Below are 22,326 nucleotides of genomic sequence, written 5' to 3'. Positions count from 1 at the left end.
CTTTGGATGTGGATAGAATTTTCAATCACGAGGCCTCTGGAGATGTCTTAGATCCTTGTATTGCTGGGAAGGGTTAAGTTTATCAGTATTACTCATCATACAACATGGCTGTTAAAATTATAATCATTTTCTAAGACTATAAATTATATGTATGGGGCTGTAACACATCAGTGGAGGGAATTTCCATCCTGGGATTTCCTCTATCTATGAAATAACCCCCCTAAAAATTCTCAGATTTAAAAATTAAGAGTTCCACTAGAGTGCCTCAATTTGAAGAATGACAGTGATTGTTGTGATGAGTTTGAATTTGTCCAACCTGAATGTGATGAGTATAAAACTGACCCTACTGAGGAGTCCCCAAGCCATTCCATATCAAAAATGTTTTTATTTACCTTTAGAAAGCCTTTTCTCTTTCCCAAAAATCATACACCTATGGAGTATCTTCAGATGTTAAAAAATGCTAATTGCTGATGAAGTAATGCTAAACAGTGACAGTTTTTCTGTCATGAATAGTATTGTCAATGAACAGGGCTATGATTTGAGTGACAATGATGGAGATGACATGATTTGGACAGGGAGGAGCACAATAGTGGTGGCTCTAATAGATCCTGCGTATAATGGAGATGAACATCTTTGCTAAGTGATTGTTGTTTTCAAAAATTTTGGGGAATTAAACTTCTTAATGGGAAAAATGTGTACTAATTGCGTTAGTATAAATAATTTTGTTAAAATCAAAGAAGCTCTGTATTCAGAGTCAGAAATCCAGGGTTGAAATTTAGATGTGCAACTCACTTTCTATGTGACATCAGACAGCTTAGTGAGTCTTTTTGGGTCTAAGTTTCTTCAGTGTAAAAAAAAATATGGATTAGATAATCTTCTACTTTCTTTCCAAATCTAAGATCATGAATCACTCAAATATGGTCATATCACTTCTCTATTTAAGGAGACTCAGTAGCTCCCTATTGTTTCTAAGATCAAAGAAAAACCCTGTATAATGTACAGTGCTGCATTTTGTAGCTCTACTCTACCCTTCCAGGGAAGCTAGGTGGCACAGTAGAAAGATCATTGAGTTTGGAATCAGGCAGATTCAGCTTCAGGAGTTCAAACCCAGCCTCAGATGCTTACTAGATGTGTAACCTTGGGAAAGTCACTTAACCCTCTTTGCCTTCCTTTTCTTAACTATAGAATGAGCTGGAGGAAGAATTGCAAACCACTCCAATATCTTTACTGAGAAAACCTTAAAATGGGGTCATAAAGAGTCAGACATGACTGAAACAATTAAATGATATCAATCACCCTTCCATACTTAAGACACAGAACTTTCCTTCACATATTGCTTAATCTTGTCATCTGGTTTTGCCTTATAAATGATATTGTCTCTCAACTCCATGAATTTGCATATGCCATCTATAAAGTCTGGACTCACTTCCAAGTAAATCTCTTTGAATCTCTAACTTCTTTCAAAGTTCAACTCAAGGGCTATGTCCTATATAAGGTATTTCCTGATCCCCCAAAGTACCTATACGAACTGCCTTTGAAATTACTTTGCATTTATATGTGTATGTGTGTGTATATACATGCATACACATATATGTATATACACACATACATACATACTTATGTATGTATATACACACTTATATGCACACACATACAAATACACACATATTTATACATGTATATATTAAGCATGTGTCCACTGATGTTTTTATTAATTAATTATAATTAAATGCTTACTAAATACAAAGCATTGTGTTGAGCACTGATGATACAAATGAAAAATTAAGAAAGTCAAAAAATTAAGATGCTCTAAAAAATCTCACATTCTGAAAACATGTTTTCTTCTAATAGGATGTAAATTCCTTGAGGCCTGGAATCTCTATTTTTACCATTATATCCCAGTTGCCTATAATAGTTTCTGTCACATAGCAGTCAATTGGTAAATGTTTATTTTTATTGACTGTTTCGTCATTTGATGTTTTTACACAATATTTCACACAATATACATAGTCAACAAGAAAAAAAGAAAAAAATAAAATTTGGGGGGCACATGCTATTTTGATGATGTGTTTTTTTCCAACATCTATTTAAAATCTTCATGACAAAGCCCCTCTGAGAAACAGGTATGTGCTGAGTTGTTTACATCCGTTGTAAAAATCATTGCTGTTTAACAGTGATCAGGAAAAGTAAAACTGAGCTTTGAAATACGACTTCTGGATAAGAGCATTTGCAAATTTGAGCTTAGAATGTTTCACCTTTTTCAGCTTCAAGGAAATAAAAACCCAAATTCCTTTTATATGTCTTTAAAAGAAGGTTTATTGCTAGCTTCTACAGATACAACAAAAGGGAAATTTTCCTTGTATAACACAGACAGCCAGACAAACAAGTCCTATAAACTATTACAAGAGTTTCAAACCCAGTTACTCTGAAAACTATGTTGAAATGTTATCCTCTTGGGCTCCATTCTGGGCTCAGACATGCTGCACATAGTGTCCCAGGCAAGCTTATAAAACCTATCTCACACAGAGCCAAATTTGTGCATTATGACTAATTTTATAAGCTACCCAGTGATATGGACCCTTGAATTACCCAAGAATATAAATGAGTCTAAAAACTTCTGATGATAAAAATGTGAAACACACACTAGTTCTTTTGATTTTGGTGATTTTTTTTAAAAAAGCAGAGCATCATTTGAAGGGCTTTCTTCAGTCTCTGCATCCTTTGGAACATCTCCACTGGTTAGACAGTGACAATGTTCAATCTGTCCAGAATTTGGAAAGGAAGTGCTTTAAGTTTTGCTGCATTTTGACGTTTTCTCCTTTCAATCTCCATCTTCGATTCTGCTGAAGCAACATCCTCTAGCTTTCAATTACCACTGCAGTACTCTGGAATTGGATTGGTGATGGCTTTGGAACTCAGGAAGACAATGCCATTCCATTTCCACTGAGCCAGCCCTAAAATGTCACATAAGCAATCATCAGCTTTAAATTTACTTTAATTATAACAGGGAATTTGAAAGATAATGATCAATAAGGCAGAGCCAATTTGCAAAATCTTTTATAGGCTTGCTAAACAATGATAAACATTTACTTACAGAGTCTATTACAAGTAAAATTTCTCCCTTATAGCTACTTGGGGGCAACAAATGAAATCCCTATAAAATAAGAAATCTGTTAACTTATAACTGATTAAAACTAGAGAGAAATATTAGAGTTCTTCTAGTTACAAGTCAAACCCTCCTTTCCATTTTACAGATGAAAAAAACTGATCTTTTGCCCGAGGTCCAAGGATTGGTAGGAAAAACCAGATTTTCAAATTTGAAGTCCTGCTCTTACCACTAGTACACTACAACCATTCAGTCGTATTTCAAAGCAAAGTAGAATGAAATGGTGCCTGTGAAATGATGTCCTGGACACAGCACTTGATTAGGTATGAGAAAACCTGGATTTTCATCTCAAATGTGTCACTACGTGTCTTTGATGAAGTTACTCAGTCTCTGAAATAATTTTCCTTATCTATTAAGATAGTTGGACAAGGGGATCTCTTGTGTACCACTCTGCTCTAAAAATCTTATGATTTTTTCCATCATGTTATTCTCCTTTTCCTTTCCATTTTTTCTAGTTCAATTCAATTCAATTTGATTAAAAAACACTTTTTAAGGATTGATCAGCATGGACAGCTTGCACCTGGCCTGCCACCATAGTGTAGGATTCCTTTACTCAGACCCCAGACCCCACCTCTTGCTTAGGAACAATAAACAAACCCATAATAATGGAGATGAGACAAGACAGTGCACTGTCCTATACCCCTTCACCAACCCGACTTCTTAAACCAAAACTCTCTTTCCTGTCCACATCTCCACAGAAAATTTTGTAGCCCTCTAAGCAGAATTGCTTGATGGTAGAGAATAGCTCACTTTGGAGTATTTATATTGGGAGAGCCTAGTTCAGTACTTGGACCATAAAAAGTCCTTAAGAAATTCTTGTTTATTGACTGTCTGTAGCAACCTATGAAATACAGGGCAGTCAAGGTGGTACAATGGGTTATGAGTCAGAATATCATGGCTTGAGTCTTGACTATGTGACCAAAGGCACATAACCTCATTTCTCTGTTCCTTAGTGTTCTCATTGGTGAAACCTTTCCTCATCCATTCCTACTGGAAATACCTATCTACAAAGGTACAGAACTCAACACTGTGTCAAGTATATATTGTCAGTTTCACTGTCTATCACACAGAGTAAGTTGTTGGCAATAAAAGATCTACACAAGAATAATTCACAGAACACTATTCAAAAAGATCCGTAGGTCTTTTCCGCAAGCAAGATGAGATGCACTTTATTATATTTAAATATGCTTCAAAATACGATTTTTCTTGAAAAATGTCTAAGCCCATTGTATATGAAAGGACAGGAAATCATTAGTCCTAGTAATGGCTTCTCCCATCTGCCCAGGTCTACAAAGCTTTCCTTTCCTGGATGAGCAAACCCCGCATGCAATTGATCAATACCTGCCTTCCTTATACTCTGCCTCTAGGGGAGTAAGGACTGCTGATGGAGAGTTTTGCAGAAGCAACTGCTGTTGTAACTAGTGGAGTGGGGAAAATCACTTCTGGAGAGATAACAAAATAGATCATTGTGAATTTGACTTCTTTAAGAGGAATGCAGAAAATGAATCCTAAAGGAGAAAATAAAGAAAACCCAAAGATTCAGCCGTATTTATTGGTCAAATAGGGAAGACTAGATTCTCTGTGTTTTCTACCCTTTTGAAAGAGCTTTGTCAAGAGTGGAAAAGTAAAATTTGTTCCTACCATTAGACATATAATTGACATAAGTTCTCTAATGCTGATTTATTATATTTCCCTCCTTATCCCACCCATTTGTGGTTGACTATTTTTAGGACCTTTTAAAAAAATCACCATGGGGCAGCTAGGTGGTGCAATGGATAGAGCACTGGCCCTGAAGTCAGGAGGACCTGAGTTCAAATGCGGACTCAGACCAAACATTTGACACTTACTAGCTGTGTGACCCTGGGCAAGTCACTTAACCCCAATTCCCTAAAAACAAAAACAAAATAAAAATAAAACAAAATAAATCACCATTAACCATCTATTCATCTCATCAAAGGAAATTTTATAATTACCAAATAAGCTGTCACTAAAGTTAAAGAAAAGACAACAGCAGCAACAACAACAATATGATAAAATAGGTATTGGTTAAAGTTCAGTGGTATTCGAAAAGTAGTTCATTCAATTTGGCCATGTTGAAATTTCACTCTATCTCTATATTATTATTTTTCAAATGTTTCCTATTCCCAAATTCTGTTATGCAAACACAAAGTCTATGAAGGTTAATGCTTCTTTACTGTGGGAAAGTGTGTGCGTGTGTGTGTGTGTTATAGATCTAGCATATGTAGCAATTTCTGTACACGTCCTCTAATGGTATAATTCACATACTACTTTGTTTTCAATGTGGTGTATGCAACATGCTTTCCAAAAGATTCCCTGGCTATTTGCAGTTAAGGTAAATGTTCAATTGTGATGTTCAATACAGGGGTTGGTTTGGGTTATGACCAGGGCCACAGACCACTGACTTAATTTTTCTCAAAGACAGACTGAAAATGAATTGTCTTTTACTCAGTTACCAGATTAAGCAATATTCATGTTGCTGATTATTTAGCCTCTCTTATGCAGTTTCAGGGAAATATTTATTTATGGCTGAATTTGGAGCTAAAGGCTTCCTGCTAATGGAAACTATGGAAAAATCTTAAGCACAATACTAATTTTAAATAATAACTGAATTTAAAGAAAAAGTGGCAACCATCTGTCAGGCATGTAAACTTCACATTCGCAAGCAAAAATATAATTGTGTCCTGGCATATGCTATACTAGCTATACATTATCTTTCATTTCTACTATTGTTTAGAAAACAGCAGAATGAGCTTGATTCTCAATTCAGCACGAGTTTATCCCAAGTAAATATTATGGGAAGAAAAGGGGGAAAATGACAAAATAAAAATGACAAAAAAAAAATCGAACTGCTCATTCAAATAAAGAGTTCCTTGAAAGGATGACTTCACTCAGTGCTTTTAAAAAAATAGTAGTATGACATGAGCTCTAAGCAGATCATTGAGTTGTTTTTATTATTGTTACTATTGTTTATTATTGTTATTTTTGCTGTCTTGGCATTAATGGAAAGAAAGGAAAATGTCTAGAGATTTTGTTGAACTCTAAGGGCAATAATGAATCAATTCAGCAGTGTGATATGACAGCTAGAATAGAAAAATTCTCCCTAGGTTGCAGTGGGAAATGCATAGTGTCTAGAAGAAGGAAGGTGACAGTTACAATGTGTTCAGCCCTGAAGAGAAATGATTTAGACTAGCAGTTCTCAACATTTTTTTGTATCATGGACCCCTCCTTTAGCAGTGTGGTGAAGCCTATGTACCCACTCTCAGAATCATCTTTTTAAATGAATAAAATAAAATACTTAGGATTACAAAGGAAACCCAATTACACAAAATGAAGTTATCACTTTTTAAAGGTGACAAACCCAAGATTAAGAGCCTTCTCCAGAGAAGGAGGCGAAGGAGAAGGAAGGCAGCCAAGAGCTTGAGAGCCCCTCCATGCCCGAGAAGAAGACCAAGGACCAGGACGTGTTACTGCAATAAATCATCTCTCGCGCTTCAATTTCTTTCCTTTTATTTTCTTCATTTTTGTTTCATTTTTTTTTACAAATGGTCTTTACAAAAAGAACTAAATTCCAGCCTCCAAGTTGTTTTCTAAGCTTTTACCCTTTCAAAGATGTCTTCAGCAAACCCATTCCCAGTCACATGTACTGCACTCATAACATTCTTTTCCATAGTGGAAACATTTATTTATAGTACATCCAAAAGAGTGAATAAAATATTTGAAAGCTGCCTCCAAAAACAAAAAGAGCCTTCTTCAGTTCAAGAAGGAAAGTGACAAATAAGAGCTCATTCCTATATAGTTGATCAATATGGTGAGAAGACTAGAGATCAGGTCACAACAATGTATAAGAACTAGAAATATTTAGCCTGAAGGAGAGAAAGCATGTAGTAACAGAGTCATGTGAAATGTCTTTACCCGAAGAGCTAAAAAATGGATAAAGAGTTAGATTTGTCCTGGATATTCTTTAGAAAACAGAACTAAGGAGAATGGTAGAAGTTGCAGATAGGCACATTTGGGCTTATTGCAACAGAAAACTTGCCAACATTTAGATTTGTCCGAAAGAGGAATGGGTTGCTTTGAAAATCAGTGGTGTTTTTCACTGAAATTCTTTCAGCAAAAGATGGATGACCTGATTGGACGGATTGTCAATAAACATTTAATAAGTGCCTACTTTGTGCCAGGTGTATGTAAAAAGAATCATTGTATACATATGGGATTGAAATAGATGGTCCTTGAGGACACTTACAATTCTATGACTCTATTTCTGTGGATTTAAGCACTAGACAATCAGGACAAACTGATGTGTTGGGCAATGTCCTTAAGAGTGATGGACTTTTTTTAGGAATTACATCTCACATAGGAGGGCTATGCTTAGATGCTTCAGCCTCACAGACTTCATAAGTACAGATGATCAGGAGAGATTCAGTAGAGATTCATAAAGAGATGATTGAAAGAAGGAAATGGAAATGAGTGTTTGTGATGTCAACCTTTACCTTAAGACTCTCTTCATTTTATTCAGGGAGGAGGAAATAAAGAGAGAGCAAAGGAAAGGAAAATCTGCAATAATAGGAGGCATAGAAGAAAAAAATAGAAGATTGGAGGAACTTTCTAATATTACAGTACAGAGATTTACATTCTTAGGGTGATTTTCATGATTCATATCTCATTCTAAAGCTTTTCCATCTCATTAGATGCATAAAAACATCACAGTATAGCACTAGACTTGTGTCTAGAAAAAACTGTTCAGTACCATCTTGGTTATGTACTGATAATGTGATTTGTGCAGGTTACTTAAGCTCTCCCTCTGGTGTTTTCCTCATTTGTAAGATACACGCCCTTCTTAAATCAAGTTTGTTGTGAAAATCTAATGAGATGAACCACTGCCAGATACAGCTGCATTTCTCTACTGTTAAAGGAAGGAGCTTCCTTAATGTTGTGGGTCAAGAAGCAATAGTGAGAGCACTGGGGAAGACCATTGTGCATAGGTGGTTTTAATGTTTTTTTTCCCCCTTCTCTGTGTGTGTGTGTGTGTGTGTGTGTGTGTGTGTGTTGTGTGTGTGTAGGGAGAGGGGTCAATTGAATCAATCAAATTATCCTACTCTGTTTTAGTGACAAGATGCTATGTCCTGATATTTTTGTCAGCTAAGAGCAATCAATCAATCAAAAGTGTGAACTAGGTATGAACAAGGTCTAGAAACATCTATTCAATCTATCAATCAGAGTTTCGACTAAGTGCAAAAAGTCTGTGATCAATTTTTAAGTCCTTGAAAGCCACTGGATGAAAAGAAGTGACCTTTTTGGGGAACTGTATTAGTGTTGGAACAGAAAGTTTGAAACACGATACGTTTTGTATAAAATTGATGAGTTTAGAATTCAGAGATTGAAATAGCTGGCAGCTTTGAGTGTGAGCTTTCCAAATAAGCAACTGAGAAAAAATCAGTTGAACCTCATCCTCAGCATCTGTGACCTGTCCCCTTCCTTGGCCTAAGTAGGACAGAATGAACTTCAGAGGACCTGGGGATTCAGATTTTCACTAGCATCCTAGCAGTAGCTCTGGGATAGAATTGGCTTAGCAACAGTATTTTTTTCTGAGGCCAAAAACAAATCAGACACACTGAGGAAAGGTGGCTTTGGGGCTATATAAGGAGCCCAGGAGAAATGCCATACCATAGCTTAGGAAAACTTAATGAGTACCCCAGGAAGTGGAGAAACCACTTCCAGCAACCAGACACTGTGAATTATCCCTTTACCTCAAGTGCTCACTAAGCCTCCACCCACTTTTACCTAGCCCCTGTATGTACTGGTGTGACAGTGTGTTACAGCCTTTTGGGGAGATGATTTGTACCAATTGTTGTTACTATACTACCTTAGCAAATACCCCTTACTAATGGGTAATTAAGTATGGATGACTAATTAACTGTAACTGACAATACTGAGATGCAGCACAATGGTAGACTGTCACGAATTATAGAATATTAGAATGTTACAAAGATACCTACTAAATTCTCAGGTATACTCCTACAGCCTTGAGATATGGGATAGCCAGTAATTTCTGGAGACTCAACTGCCATAGGGCTTGGAAGAGCATTTCTATGGCTGCACTGCACTTCATTTTCATTTTGAGCCCTTAACTTACCTATTCCTATGCACTTATCAAAGCTTTGGGAAATGTTTCATCTTTTTAAGAATATCTTCTGAAAAATTTAAGAAGAATTTTGAAAAAGCATGTTCCCTTTTCCTCATCCTTAGGAACTTCCAATTACATGGGTATTTTTCACCTCAGGATTGACTTCTAAGAATATGGAAGGGCACCCCATAGCTATCTAGTGCAACACATTTATCATAATCCTTTGAGAAAAATTAGTTTTCTTCATAATTATATTATATATAATTGTATATTACATTAATATCTTATCACATTTATTATATATTATGCAATATAGTATATTAATATAAATATTACAAATTATATTGTATGTGTTGTCTCGTATTATATTTATATGATGTTATATATTATACTATATTAAGAAAATAATATGAAATAATATGAATAATGTGAAATATTATTATATAATATTGTGTATATGCATATATATGTATATATATATCTATGGATATATGAGGGATGTATATGTGTATGTATATATATATTAAGGACTGCTATAGTGAAGATTCAGGTGACCCAAAACAGAAAAGGTACATAGACCACAGAATATCCCCAAGGGAGACTTGGCCTTGAACAATGGCACATAACGACTACATTTGCCCTCTGGTCTCTGTCCTCTAAAGAGAAATGACTTCAGAGATTATGATGGTATTGAAAGTTATGTTTACTCATTCCTAGCCCTGCTTGTTGAGCTGTATTGGGGAGGTGATGCCAAATCTGTAGTTTTTTGTTTTTTTGTTTTTGCATTATATATTGTTTGTCACACATCCCTACCTGTGACCTATGTACCTCTACCTGCAATTTGTCACGTTCTTGCTATCTTGATGAGGAACTGAGATGCAAGGGACAAGCCTCATTGGCTAAGTTGGATCTATTAAAATTGACTTTACAGTTTCCAATAAAATCTGGCCCCGCTCTGAAGCCATCGCTGATCTTCAGTGCTCAGCCCACCAATGTTCTGGCACCTCGACATACTTGCAATAAACTTTTAATTCTCTTTGTCCTGAGTTTTTCCTCATGAATCAGAGTGAAAAGTCTAACTGATGAATTTTCCTTTCAATTATAGTTTTGGATTTTTGGATGACATGATCTGCCAAGTTCACATAAGCAATTGCCTCATTGCCACCGGTAATTTACCTTTAACAAAATTGAAACTGATCTCTTAATTTGCTCTCAAAAAATTTTGTTGCCTGTCTGAGAAGGCTCTTTGATGAGAATGGCAGTAGGTATCCCATGACTAATCATTTTAGCTATTCCTATTATCTTAGAGTAAAATGTAGTCATGCCTCATTGTGGCCTGATAAAAGAAGAATAGACAGGACTGAGTGACTGTAAATGGGGGTTAAAACTGAGGGCAGGGGGAATCAGCCACTAAAAAGTTTTTTGGTTTGGGTTAGTTGTTTGTTTGAGAATGGAGAGTGACATGATCACAAGAGAAAAGGAGCATGAATAAACTGGCAGCAAAAAAGAAAAGATTCAAGCCTGCAGAACGAGTTAGAAAACAAAGGAAAGCCTTTGCCTAGCATGGTTAGAGGTGGAAGAGAAAGGAAGTAATCAAGAAATCAAAGGGTCTTTCCAAAGGGACTAGCAGTAAAACTTGTTGACTAAGTGACTGTCAGATTACAGGAATTAAGGGAAAGAGAGGATTCTGAGATGACATCAAATTTTCAAATTTGAGTGATTAGGATTCTGATAGCACCATGGAAAAAAGAAAAAAGAAAGAAAGTGGGGAGGTGGCTTGGGAAAGGAGATGACAATTCAGCTCAGAGCAACAGTTATCAAAGTTGAAATGCCCCCAAAGCAGCTAGAGATCTGGGGCCTGAGTAGAGAACCTCACCTGGGTCAAAGATTTATATTACATTTTTGCCAAATAAAGATGGTCTTGCACTAGATGAGGCACAATTAATGAGTTAGTATGAAAGGTTCACTCATGTCTTTATCATTTGGCCTTCTTAATCATTAGTAAGACTCCCTTTGTCTTCTTGTCATCTCAACCCTTTTTCTTCTTTGAAACCATTTGCAAAAGAGGGAACAGCAAACAGTTGATCTAACCAATCAAGTAATAAATATTTGTTAAGCTGTGGTAATTAAAAAAAAAGATGTTTAAAAAAAAGAAAACAAAACAAAAATGGCAGTCAGTCCTGCCTTCAAGGAGCTTACATTCTATAGAGGAATACAATATGTAGCATATAGTTAAACATAAGAAAAATAACAATATCTCGTGCCTCCTTTGGAATTTTGCATTTCAGTGTGATCTCCCTCCCTCTTTTTTTGCCCTCTCTGTCTCTGTCTCTGTTTGTCCATGTGTCTTTCTCTCTATCTCTGTCTCTCTCTGTCTCTCCCCCTTTATTAGAGTGGTACACACCAAGATCCTTGAAGGCAGAGAATGGTTCAAATTTGTCCCTGCATGGCCATGATTTGCATACCATATCTTTTCATAGATAAATGTTGATTAATTGATTAAGAGTAGACTGGACAACAGAACGACTTAATTCGTATAGGTAATGTGATACGATGTCTAAAACCTTGATGTTTAAGAGGCCTGTATCTGTCTCTGACAGAGATTACCTGGGTGAATTTTGGTGTACCTTCTCCAATCTGGGTCTCACTGTCCTCATCATCTGCAAATGGAAGGTTGTGACCTAAGAACTCTCTCAGTAATGACATGCAAAGCATTTTTAAAATAAGTTCATATTTGAAGCCAGGGCTATCCAGATTAAAGCATACTACATGCAAAATAACTTGTCCAACTCTGCTCTAGGGGCTGGATCTCCACTATTAAGGGGCTGCTCTGGAAGGTCACTCACTGCAGGAAGGATCTGGGCTAAACGCTGAGTAATGATCCAAGCAAAGTCTTCAAAGTACCAGAGGAAGGGGAATGAAAAGGATCTCAAACCCACAGAGATTAAAGTAAGTTTGAGTAATTATGCCTGAAGGAAACTGGCTCTGTTCCCTCCTGGGCTTGCATTATTCAGAGGCAAAAAGAAGATGCCTTGACAGTACAAATAATATCATGACACAAAAAGGAATTTAGGCTTTTGAATAGCATTATTCTAGGGATCACATTTAGCCTTTTTAACTACTTAGGCAATCTATAAAGCAGGGGTTCTTAAAATTTTCTGTGTTTCTATGTATGTGTGCATGAGATGGATCCCTTCAGCAATATCGTGAAGTTAATAGAGCCCTTCTCAGAGAATTTTTTGTTTCAAATTCATAATTAAAGAAATACTACATTTTAGAGATCAGTGAAGATAAATATGCAATCTTTTCCTAATCCAAGTTAACTGACACCCTAAAAATCTATCCATGAACCCCAGGTCAAGAATCCCTTCTTTAAAAATATAAGTTGTAGTGCCAATGTCAATATGTGTGGCCAAGAAAACAAGCAGGCATCATAGCCCTGAAACTATAAAAAAGAAGCCAAATTAAAAAAAAAAAAACCTCTCTGTTCTCAATCAACTTATGTTCATCCTAACAGGGAAGGAAACACACAATAACAATCTGGAAAAGGGGAAAAGGAGTATAAGAACATGGGCATAGTGGCAAATTCCAGATAGTTGGGGATGAGTGCAGGGAGGCACCAAAGAGTGAAGAAATGAATAGAGATTTCATGGAGAATTCAGCAATGGGAGGAATGAGTTGAAGGGGCACAGGAATCTTCCAAAATGAAAGGTAACTGGTTCATGGTGGATAAATCCAGAGAGTCAAAAAGGGTGCCTGGAAAGGAGTAGGGAGTTTGAACAATGAGAGTTACCTATATTAATGAATTCATAGATGTGGTAAAAAAAAAAACAATCAAACAAACAACAGTAAAATAAACAGAAAAAGCTACTCAGTCATGTAGATACTCTACTTCAAGAAGTTATAATTTCATCAGTGGGTACTATCTCCATTACTACGGATAATGATGTCCCTGACTTATGAAGGTTATCCTCAGGAATAGCTGAGGTTGACAAATGCATTAGCCTGTAGCTGGCACAATGATGAGCCTTTCCAAATTTAGCCAAGTTGTTTCTCTCAGATGCCAAATGTATCATTCATCAGTGGGCTTATACTTTGAGCCTTCTCCTTCCTGGCTCCTTTAAGATACCTTAAAGATACCTTTAAGAGCCATGATCAATTCATGCCAAAAGTTGTTTTTGGAGGAAATAATCCCTAAGAAAAAGCTAAGAGCCTGTAATCCTAAAAGGGCACCTCTAATAAAAAGCATGTTTTTTCATTTCCTTAAGAATATTGATTGTTGTGTAAAATCCTCTCAGTTGGATAGCAAAGAGACAGGCAAAGTGAGTTCAATGATTCTATGGGATATTTCAGAGTAGAAAAAGGGAAGTGTCATAGCTGGATGCAAGAGGTGATGCTGGATTTTATTAAATGTCATCATCCTCTTGACTCCTCAATCCCTGACTCCTCAATTCTCTCCCAGGCCATCTTCCTTGCACTAGTCACTCTCACTCTTTTCCCCATCTTGATTCCTTGGTGAGTTATTTGAATTCTATACTGCCTTTTTTTGAGTTCCTAACCTCCTTATCATTTCACTGAGGGTGTCCTGCAAAGTCTCAGCCTTGGTTGATTCCTACCATTGACTGCCTTCATTCCTATACATGTGTTCTTGAAGTAAAGTGGAGAAAATCATGCAAATATTCTCAATTGGGTTCACTACAAAGCTGTTACACAACTCCAACTGGGCCTTTGCTGGGTCAAGGAAATCTACAATACTTCCTTCATCAACTCACTATTCCCCTTTTCACAGTATCTCTCCTGAAACTTTTTATCACTCTTCAAAAATCCCATGCATTGGGGGCAGCTACGTGGTACAGTGGATAGAGCACCACACCTGGAGTCAGGAGGACCTGAGTTCAAATCTGGCCTCAGACACATAATGCTCACTAGTTGTGTGACTCTGGGTGCATCACTTAACCCCAATTGCTTCACACAAAAAAAAAAGTCCTTTGGGTTCTTCTCCCTCTGCCTTGTCACCTGAGAACATTGCATACTATTTTACAGAAAAAAAATTGAGGCAACTCGCCAGGAGTTTCCTCTTATCCCCTCCCCTATTCATTCTCTCATATTACTCATATGCTTTCTGTCACTTTTTTTCACCCCTTCACTGAATAAATGACCTTCTCCCTCCTCAAACAATCCCATTCCATTCCATCTCCTCCATCATGCCCACTCTATCACTTATTTTTAATCTCTCCCTCTCTAATGTCTCCTCCTTTGGGGTTCTCAGACATGCTCAAGTCTCTCACCCATCCTCACATGATTATTCCATTCCCTCTATTTTTCCTTATATGTTCTACCTTTTGTGGCTAATCTGGAAAAGGCCATCTACAACAGGTGCTTCCACTTTGTTTTCTCTCAATTTCTTCATAACCCAGTACAATTTGGCTTCCAACCTTATTCTACCAAAACTGGTCCCTGTAAAGTTACCAAAAGATCTTTTAATTACCAAATCCAATGTCTTTTATTAATTTCCATTCTCTTTGACCTCTCTATATTCTTTGACACTGCTGATGACCTTCTGCTCCCTGATTTTCCCTTGTCTCTAAGTTTTTTGGGACATCATTCTCTTCTGGTTTTCCTGCTACCTATATAACCACTCCTTCTCAATCTGCTTTTCTTGATCTTCGTCAGGTCATGCCCTCTAACTGTGAATATCCCTCAGGGTTCTGACCTGGGTCTTCTTCTTTTCTCCTTCTAGATTATTTCACTTGCTAATCTCATCAGTTATCATGAATTTAATGATCATCTCTATGCTCTTAGTTCTCAAATCTACCTATCCTGTCTTTACCTCTATGTTGACCTCTGGTTTTACATCTTAAACTTCCTTTCAGACATTTCAAACTGGATGGCCAGTAGACATCTTAAACTCAACATGCACGAAACCCAATTCATTCTTTTCCCATTACACCTTCCCTACCTCCTACCTTACCTGTTATTGTACAAGGCAATAACATCCTCCCAGTCCTCAGGCTTGCAAGGTAAGTGTTAACCTCTATTTCATACACGCTCCTTATCCAATCTGTTTCAAGGACTGTTGATGTCACTTTTGTGTCCTCTCTTTTCACAATGTTGCAACTCTAGTTGATACTTCACATCTAGATTGACCGTAATAGCCTATTAGTGGGTCTGCCTGTCTAGTACCTATCAACCCTAATTGATCCTCTATTCAGCCTCCCAAGTAATTTTTCTAAAGCCCAGTTCTGACCATATCATTTCCCTACTCAAACTCCAGAATCTCCTTATTGTTTCCATGATCAAATATAAAATCCTCTGTGTAATGATCAAAACTTCCTTAAGTAAGTTTTGCTTTATTTTGTTTTATTTTTATTTATCTATTGATTTATTTAGATTCAGTAAGTATAACTCCTCTACTGATCTATATCCACTAACAAATTATTGTTAACTGACTCCATAGAGGAGCTAGTTGCCAAGCTTGATCATTATACTAGGTCATGTATGTATTGTCATTATTCATTTTCATCATGTTAACTCTCCATTTTCAAGTGTTTTAACTTATTCTAGGTCATCTATGGCACTTAATTCCTTAACCAAACAAATCAGCTTACCATTTTCCTTCAGTGGCTTTTCAGATCAATCTCCTTCCCATTACAATTCAAATGAACAGGTATATTAAGTTGCTATTATGTGCTTGACCCTGTAAACAAAGGCAGTGGGTTTAGATATAAAGATGAAATTGAATAATTTTTCTCCTCATGGAGCTTAGATTTGCTAGAGAAAAACAATATGCACACCTAACAAGTTGAAAAAGATAACAACAGATGTGAATACTTATACATATACTTGTTAAAAGACATTGTGTGAAATCAGATCACCATTTCTCATGCAATTCTTTAATCTTCCTAGTATATTAAAAAGCTGAGATTTATTTATGATTATTAAGCTCAAGTATATAATATCTATGTTGGAAAGAGAAAGAGAGAGACAGGGACAGAGAGACAGACAGAGAAAGAAAGAGTGAGAGTAGTTGGGAGGGGAGTGTTGAACTCAGGTTGTGAAGGGTTTTAAATAATGGAAGAGTTTTTGTTTATTTTGAAGACAATATGCAGCCCTTAATGCATTTTCCTCTGCTAAGACAGCAAAATTCAAAACCATTTTCACAAAACAAAACAAATTCTAGAGTAAATATGTGTATGTGATGTTCAAGTAAAGATATCACATAAGCAATATGTGGGGCAAGGAATGTTATAGAGGTAAAGCTTTCTACCCAAAGAGTCATCTAAGGCCATGGAGCTACACGTGGCTCCTGAGGGAGAAAAGTAAAAGAAGAGAAGAATGAAAGGTTAATGAGCTGAGTGTTAGGAGACAAAGAGAGGTGGGAGTCAGGAAAATGGAGAGGTACCAATTGAGATAGAGAATTAGCAATCAGAGTCAAAGTAAAATCAGAATATAGTGCTATGCAAGAGAAACAAGATAGGAAATTCCAGAAGGTCAGAAATGTGTGAATAAGGAGAAAAAGAGGGTAATATGACTGAGATGCAATAGTGCATGTGGCTAGGAGAAAGTTGTTCTTATATTTTCAGTGCAGTGTTGGGGCTGCTAGAAGATAAACCATCAAAGAAAGTACAAATAGGAAGTGGAGTAATCGAGCATAATCTTTTCAAGGATGTTGTGATGGGGAGACAAAGGGGGAATAAAATTTAAAAGGTACAAAATTTTTATAAAGATGAAAAAAAGCTACACTTACCTGAGGTGGTTGTTAATAGGATTCAGAATATTCCCAACAATGACTTGCATATTGGACAATATCAAGAAAAAAGCATTAACTGGGAAATCATGTGGGCTGGTCATCTATCGAGAATGGGAAACAATAGCTGGACAGTACAAGTTGTACAATTGAGCCCCTGGGATCCACATAAATGGGCTTAGTGGAAGGCCTCCAACATCTTAGGCAAACTCACTAAGATAAAAAAAGGGAAGGCAAATCATAAACTGAATCAGAGGATAAAAATCTATGGGGAAATTGAAATCTGTGTTGGAGAAGAAAGTGTCCACAATAGTGAAATGAAGTATGTAAAAAACAATCTAGGTGGGGAGGGGTGAGGAAAACTTGTGTGTCCTTAAGGAAAGAGGGGAAGGCACCAGCAGGCAAGGAGTGATCAAACATACTAGAGAAAAAGACAACACAAGTGGGAAAAAATGCCCTCAGCAGATAATAAGGGACAAGATGCTAAATTAGAGTATGGCTGGATTTAGACAGAAGGAATGAATCTTCTTTGGTTTTTGATTTGTTTTTACATAAGCATACACAAGGAAGATAGAAAAACAGGGTTATATTGAGGTAAGAAAGGGAGGCAAGGAAGTTTAAGCCAAGGTGGCTTGAGCTTGGTGAAATGAAATGTAAGAATCCCTTAGAAACCATTGTATGTCAGATTCAGTGCTTATAAGAACATTTTCACCTTGGAAATTGGAAAACATGATAAATCAGGGCTTTATTTTGTTGTCTTTGTAAACTGCCTAGACTTAGAAAGTAATGGAAAAATTAATGTTAATAATGATGGCATTACTCAAATGTATGGCCTGAATACATATTTTTTTTTTCTTTTGAAGAGCTGATTTTTAAATATATGCCAGGATATTCCACTTTATACATGAAGGAAAAGGGGATAGTGAGAGACAAGATCTAGAAGACTTAATGTAGATCTACAGGGAGCTGATGTGTGGCCAATAAAAAGAATGCTGAGTAGTGTCAAAGAATTAAGTTGGAGATTCCCAAGGTTATTCCATTAAGGGGATTTTCTCCAGCAAGACCAGATGGTCTGAGTACAAAAGTGGAGAAATCTGTTAGAAGGCAGAGATGGTTTAGTGTTGGAGATCAATGGTCCATATTTACTAGAAGATCACAGACCACTAATACACAGGGTATTGGAGAGTGCAGTATTGACATAGCCCTCTATGCTGTGTATGAGAATGAAGGGATTCCATTTTGTGAAGTAAAGGGATAATGGCTGAGATGAATTAGAAGGGTTGATAAGAGTAGAGAGGGAAAATGTGATGGCTAATAAATAAATATGAGAGAAAATAGAAGGATAAGGAAGGGGATTCTGATTGTGGAGAAGGGATTTGTACTTATAGATCTTAACGTTTGAACAGTGCTGTGTGCTAGTGCAATGCAGGATGTGACTAAGTTGGTCTGAGTGTGATGGTGAATGTGGACGGAGGAAATGAAGTCAAAGTTATGCTGATGAATATGCACAATACTCTGCAGAAGTAAATAAATGGTATTTTTAAAAAAAGCATTGGTGAGATATATTCTGACCATATTACTCACCTGTTCAAGAAGTTTCAGGGGTTCCTATTGTCTCGTAGGCAAGATACAAACTTGCCCTTTTGGCATTTTAAATTCTTAACAATCTGGACCTGGTGCCTTTTTTAAGGATGATTGCACATCACTTTCTGTCATGCTTCAGCTTAACGAGCCTATTTGATCTAGGCAACATTCCATCTAGCATGTCCATGCCTCTTGGAAAAAAATTCCAGCTCATTCAACATACACATACACACATGTATAGGTATATATGCATGGGTATGTGTGTTTATATGTAAGGATAGATTAACATTTATATATACATATCCTACATGCATGTATCTGTTCATATGATGTAAAATAAATCTGTATGATATAAAATGTAAGCTCATTAATGGCAGGTTCTCTCTCTTTGTCTCACTATGTCTGTCTCTGTCTATCTCTATCTGTCTAACTATGCATCTGTCTGTCTCCTCTAGCTCAGCACCTGGCATACAGTAGGTACTTCATAAATGTATTGATGGATGAAAACAAAGGCCACTCAGTATTCAAAGCTTTCAATAGATTAATCTTGCTTATCTGGACAGGAAAGCAGCAATTTTCTAATGAGGAAATGTAAAGGAAAAGCTCATCCCGAATGATCTAGAAAAGACTGATGACAGTTATCTAAACACATGGAGCAAAATGTGGAGACAGAATTTAGGAAACAGAATCCAAAAGGTTCTATTGAGGAGAAAATATTTTTAACATTAGTGGTGAGAATTTCAATAAAGGAGCCTGCCTGCATTCATCAAAAATTATTTCAATCTTTTTTTTTCATTTTTCATTCATTCTATAAGATGCTTCCTCATGTTAACAAAAGCAATAGCACCAGCATCATGTTTGATTGAGTCATTGCTAAATGGTAGGAGACATAGAAGGTTCTAACCTTTTCCTGCCATGTTTGGCAGGATTAAATGAGATAAGGTATGCAAAGTGCTTTACAAACCTTACAGCACTATCTAAATGCTGGTGATGACATGATGATGATGATATTGATGACAATAGTGATGCTGATTTTGATTGTGATGATGATGATAATGGTGGCAAACAATTAGTATTCGTAAAACATTATGGCTGGTGTTTTACATTCTTTCAACACAAATGCAGAGTATAGTAATAATAAGAATAAGAATAAGAATTACAACAAAGAAAAAGTAGGACAAAAGATGCATTTATATGACACTTTCAGTATTTGCTAAATTCTTTATGTGTGTCATTTCATTTGAATCTCATAAACCCTTTGGAGATGAGTGTTATTATTTTCCCTATTTTATAAATGAAGAAACTGAGGCTGAGAGATGTTCAGTGATTTGCAAGCAGAGGGCTGAGACCAGATTCAAATTCATTCCTTCCTTCCAAGTCCATCACTTTATCCATCATGCCACCTAAGTATAATTCTGACAATGGATACTAAAAAGCAAAAGTTTCAGAAGTAGGTGAAAGTGGGTGGCATCTATAACCAAAATTGAGAGCCAAGCTAGGTAGTCCTATATAAATGATGGTAAGTAGCAGACCTGAGCTCCTCTCACTAACACTCCAAAAACTAAGGTATTTGCCAAAGGGACTGCTTTTATGAATAAGTAAGAGATTTATGCTTAGCAGCAACAAACTGCAAATAAGCAATTAATGTGCTAAAATTATTAAAATACAGTTTGTTTGCTTAAGTAAGTTAAACATGCCTTCTGAAAATGTGTTTATACTAAGTATTAATTGGCTTGCCAACCCTTTCTTCATGGATAGTGAAGAGATAAACTTCAGCCCAGCCCCAATGGGATGATTATAATTACAAATTAATCCAGACTAAATAAAAGGTTTGGCTGTATGTGGATCTGCTTTCAATCAATAAAGCATTGGGATTTTGCTTCCAGGCCTATAGCACACTAGCACCATCGCCATCCACAGGTATAAGAAAAGACCAAAAATGGATATTTGTGAAGACTGCTAAGACATTATTCTGTTTAGCTGCTATAGAAAGATCCCTGTTACTACCTGTACGCACAAGGTAGCACAAATCACTGAACGTGAACATCTAAAATGACTGTGTCTTTAAAAATAATGATGATGACAGTAAAAATAAAGTATTTTTTAGACCTTGTGGTTAATTAATACTAATTAATACTGACATATTATACATATAGATGTGTGTGTATATATAGATATAGATATTGATATCGATAGATATATCTCTAACAGATACAAGCTATACATGGAACTAAATTCTAAAAGTTACAGTGGTGAAATCTCTATATCACCTTAATTCCCTATAAAGAAACAACCAAGTAGTACCATCATTGCTTACCACTACCATTATCCTTGTCATCATGTTAGTTCAGCAGCTGTTAGGACACACAGTGTCTTAGTTCACACAGTATTCTGTTCTAGACCTCTCCCTCGTGGTGTTCTGTAATGTAGCTGTCTGTGTCTGTATTTTATGGCTAGTCAACAGCATTCCAAAAACCATTTATTAAGTGCTTACTAAAGGCCAGGCATTATGATAAGCACTGAGGATACAAAGAAAACCAAGAACAAGGTTCTTGTCTTTAAGGAGTTTATATTCCTTGGGGGAGACAGCATGAAAAACCAATTGTCCTACAAACTATATAACATGTCAGTGGAAGGTAATCCCAGAGGAAAACTGCATTCTACTGCAAAAGGCCAAATTTGAGCTGTCTTGAAGGAATCCAGGATAGCTAGGAAGTATGGGTGAGGAGGGAAAATGTTTGAAACATGGGTGAGCAGAGAAAAAGCAGAGAGCTGGGAGATGAAGTGTAATATGTAAGAAACATCAAAGAGTCCAGTTTCACAGAATATACTAAAGGGAGTAAAGTATAAGTAGGGAGGAAAGGTAGCAAGGAGTCCCACTGGCAAGGGCTTTAAAAACTAAACAAAGGAGTTTAGAGTTGGTTTCACAGGTAATGGGGAGCCATTGAAGTGTATTGAGTAGAAGAGTGGCACGTTCATATCTACATTTTCAGAAAACTGATTGTGGAACTGAGGGAAGGATGAAGTAGAGTGGGGAAACACTTGAGGCAGGGTGACCAAAAAGGTTTGAACAATAGTTCAGAAATGAGGCAATGAGGCCTTTCATGGGGGTAGTTGATTTGTGAGTAAAGAGAAGAGGAAATATTGAGAGATGTGAGCATTGAAATGACCAAACTTGAAAGCAGATTGGATTTGTGCCATGAATGTCAGCAAAGAGTCAAGCAAGAGGCTCAAGTTGTGAGTATGAGTGCCTAGAAGGAGAATTGTGTACTTGGAAGTAATAGGGGAGCTTGGAAAAGGGGCATTTGGGGCAAAGAAAATGAGTTCTATTGGACATGCTGAGTTCAAGATGTCTGCAGGACTTCCACTTTGAGAAGTCCAGGTCGAAGTTGGTAATACAGGAGTGGAGGTCACGTCTGAGCCAGAAATCCCCATCGGGTCTGTTATTATTGTTGTTTGTTGTTCATTGTTGTCATTTGTTTCTCAAAGGTTTTCAAAGTGTTTTCCTCACAACACCCTTAGTAAATACATAATGCAAATATTAATTTGCTCATTTTAAAGATGGGTATATGGAGGCTTCGGGAGTTTAAATGACTTGTCTAAGGACACAGAGGTATTGAATATCTTAGACAATGTTCATACCCAGGCCTTATAATTGAAAAGTTAGTTCTACTATACTTACAT

This window comes from Phascolarctos cinereus, unplaced genomic scaffold (genome assembly GCF_003287225.1).
Source record: "Phascolarctos cinereus isolate Bilbo 61053 unplaced genomic scaffold, phaCin_HiC Scaffold_7;HRSCAF=346, whole genome shotgun sequence".
NCBI lineage: Eukaryota > Metazoa > Chordata > Mammalia > Diprotodontia > Phascolarctidae > Phascolarctos > Phascolarctos cinereus.
Note: the sequence above shows the minus strand (reverse complement) of the source record.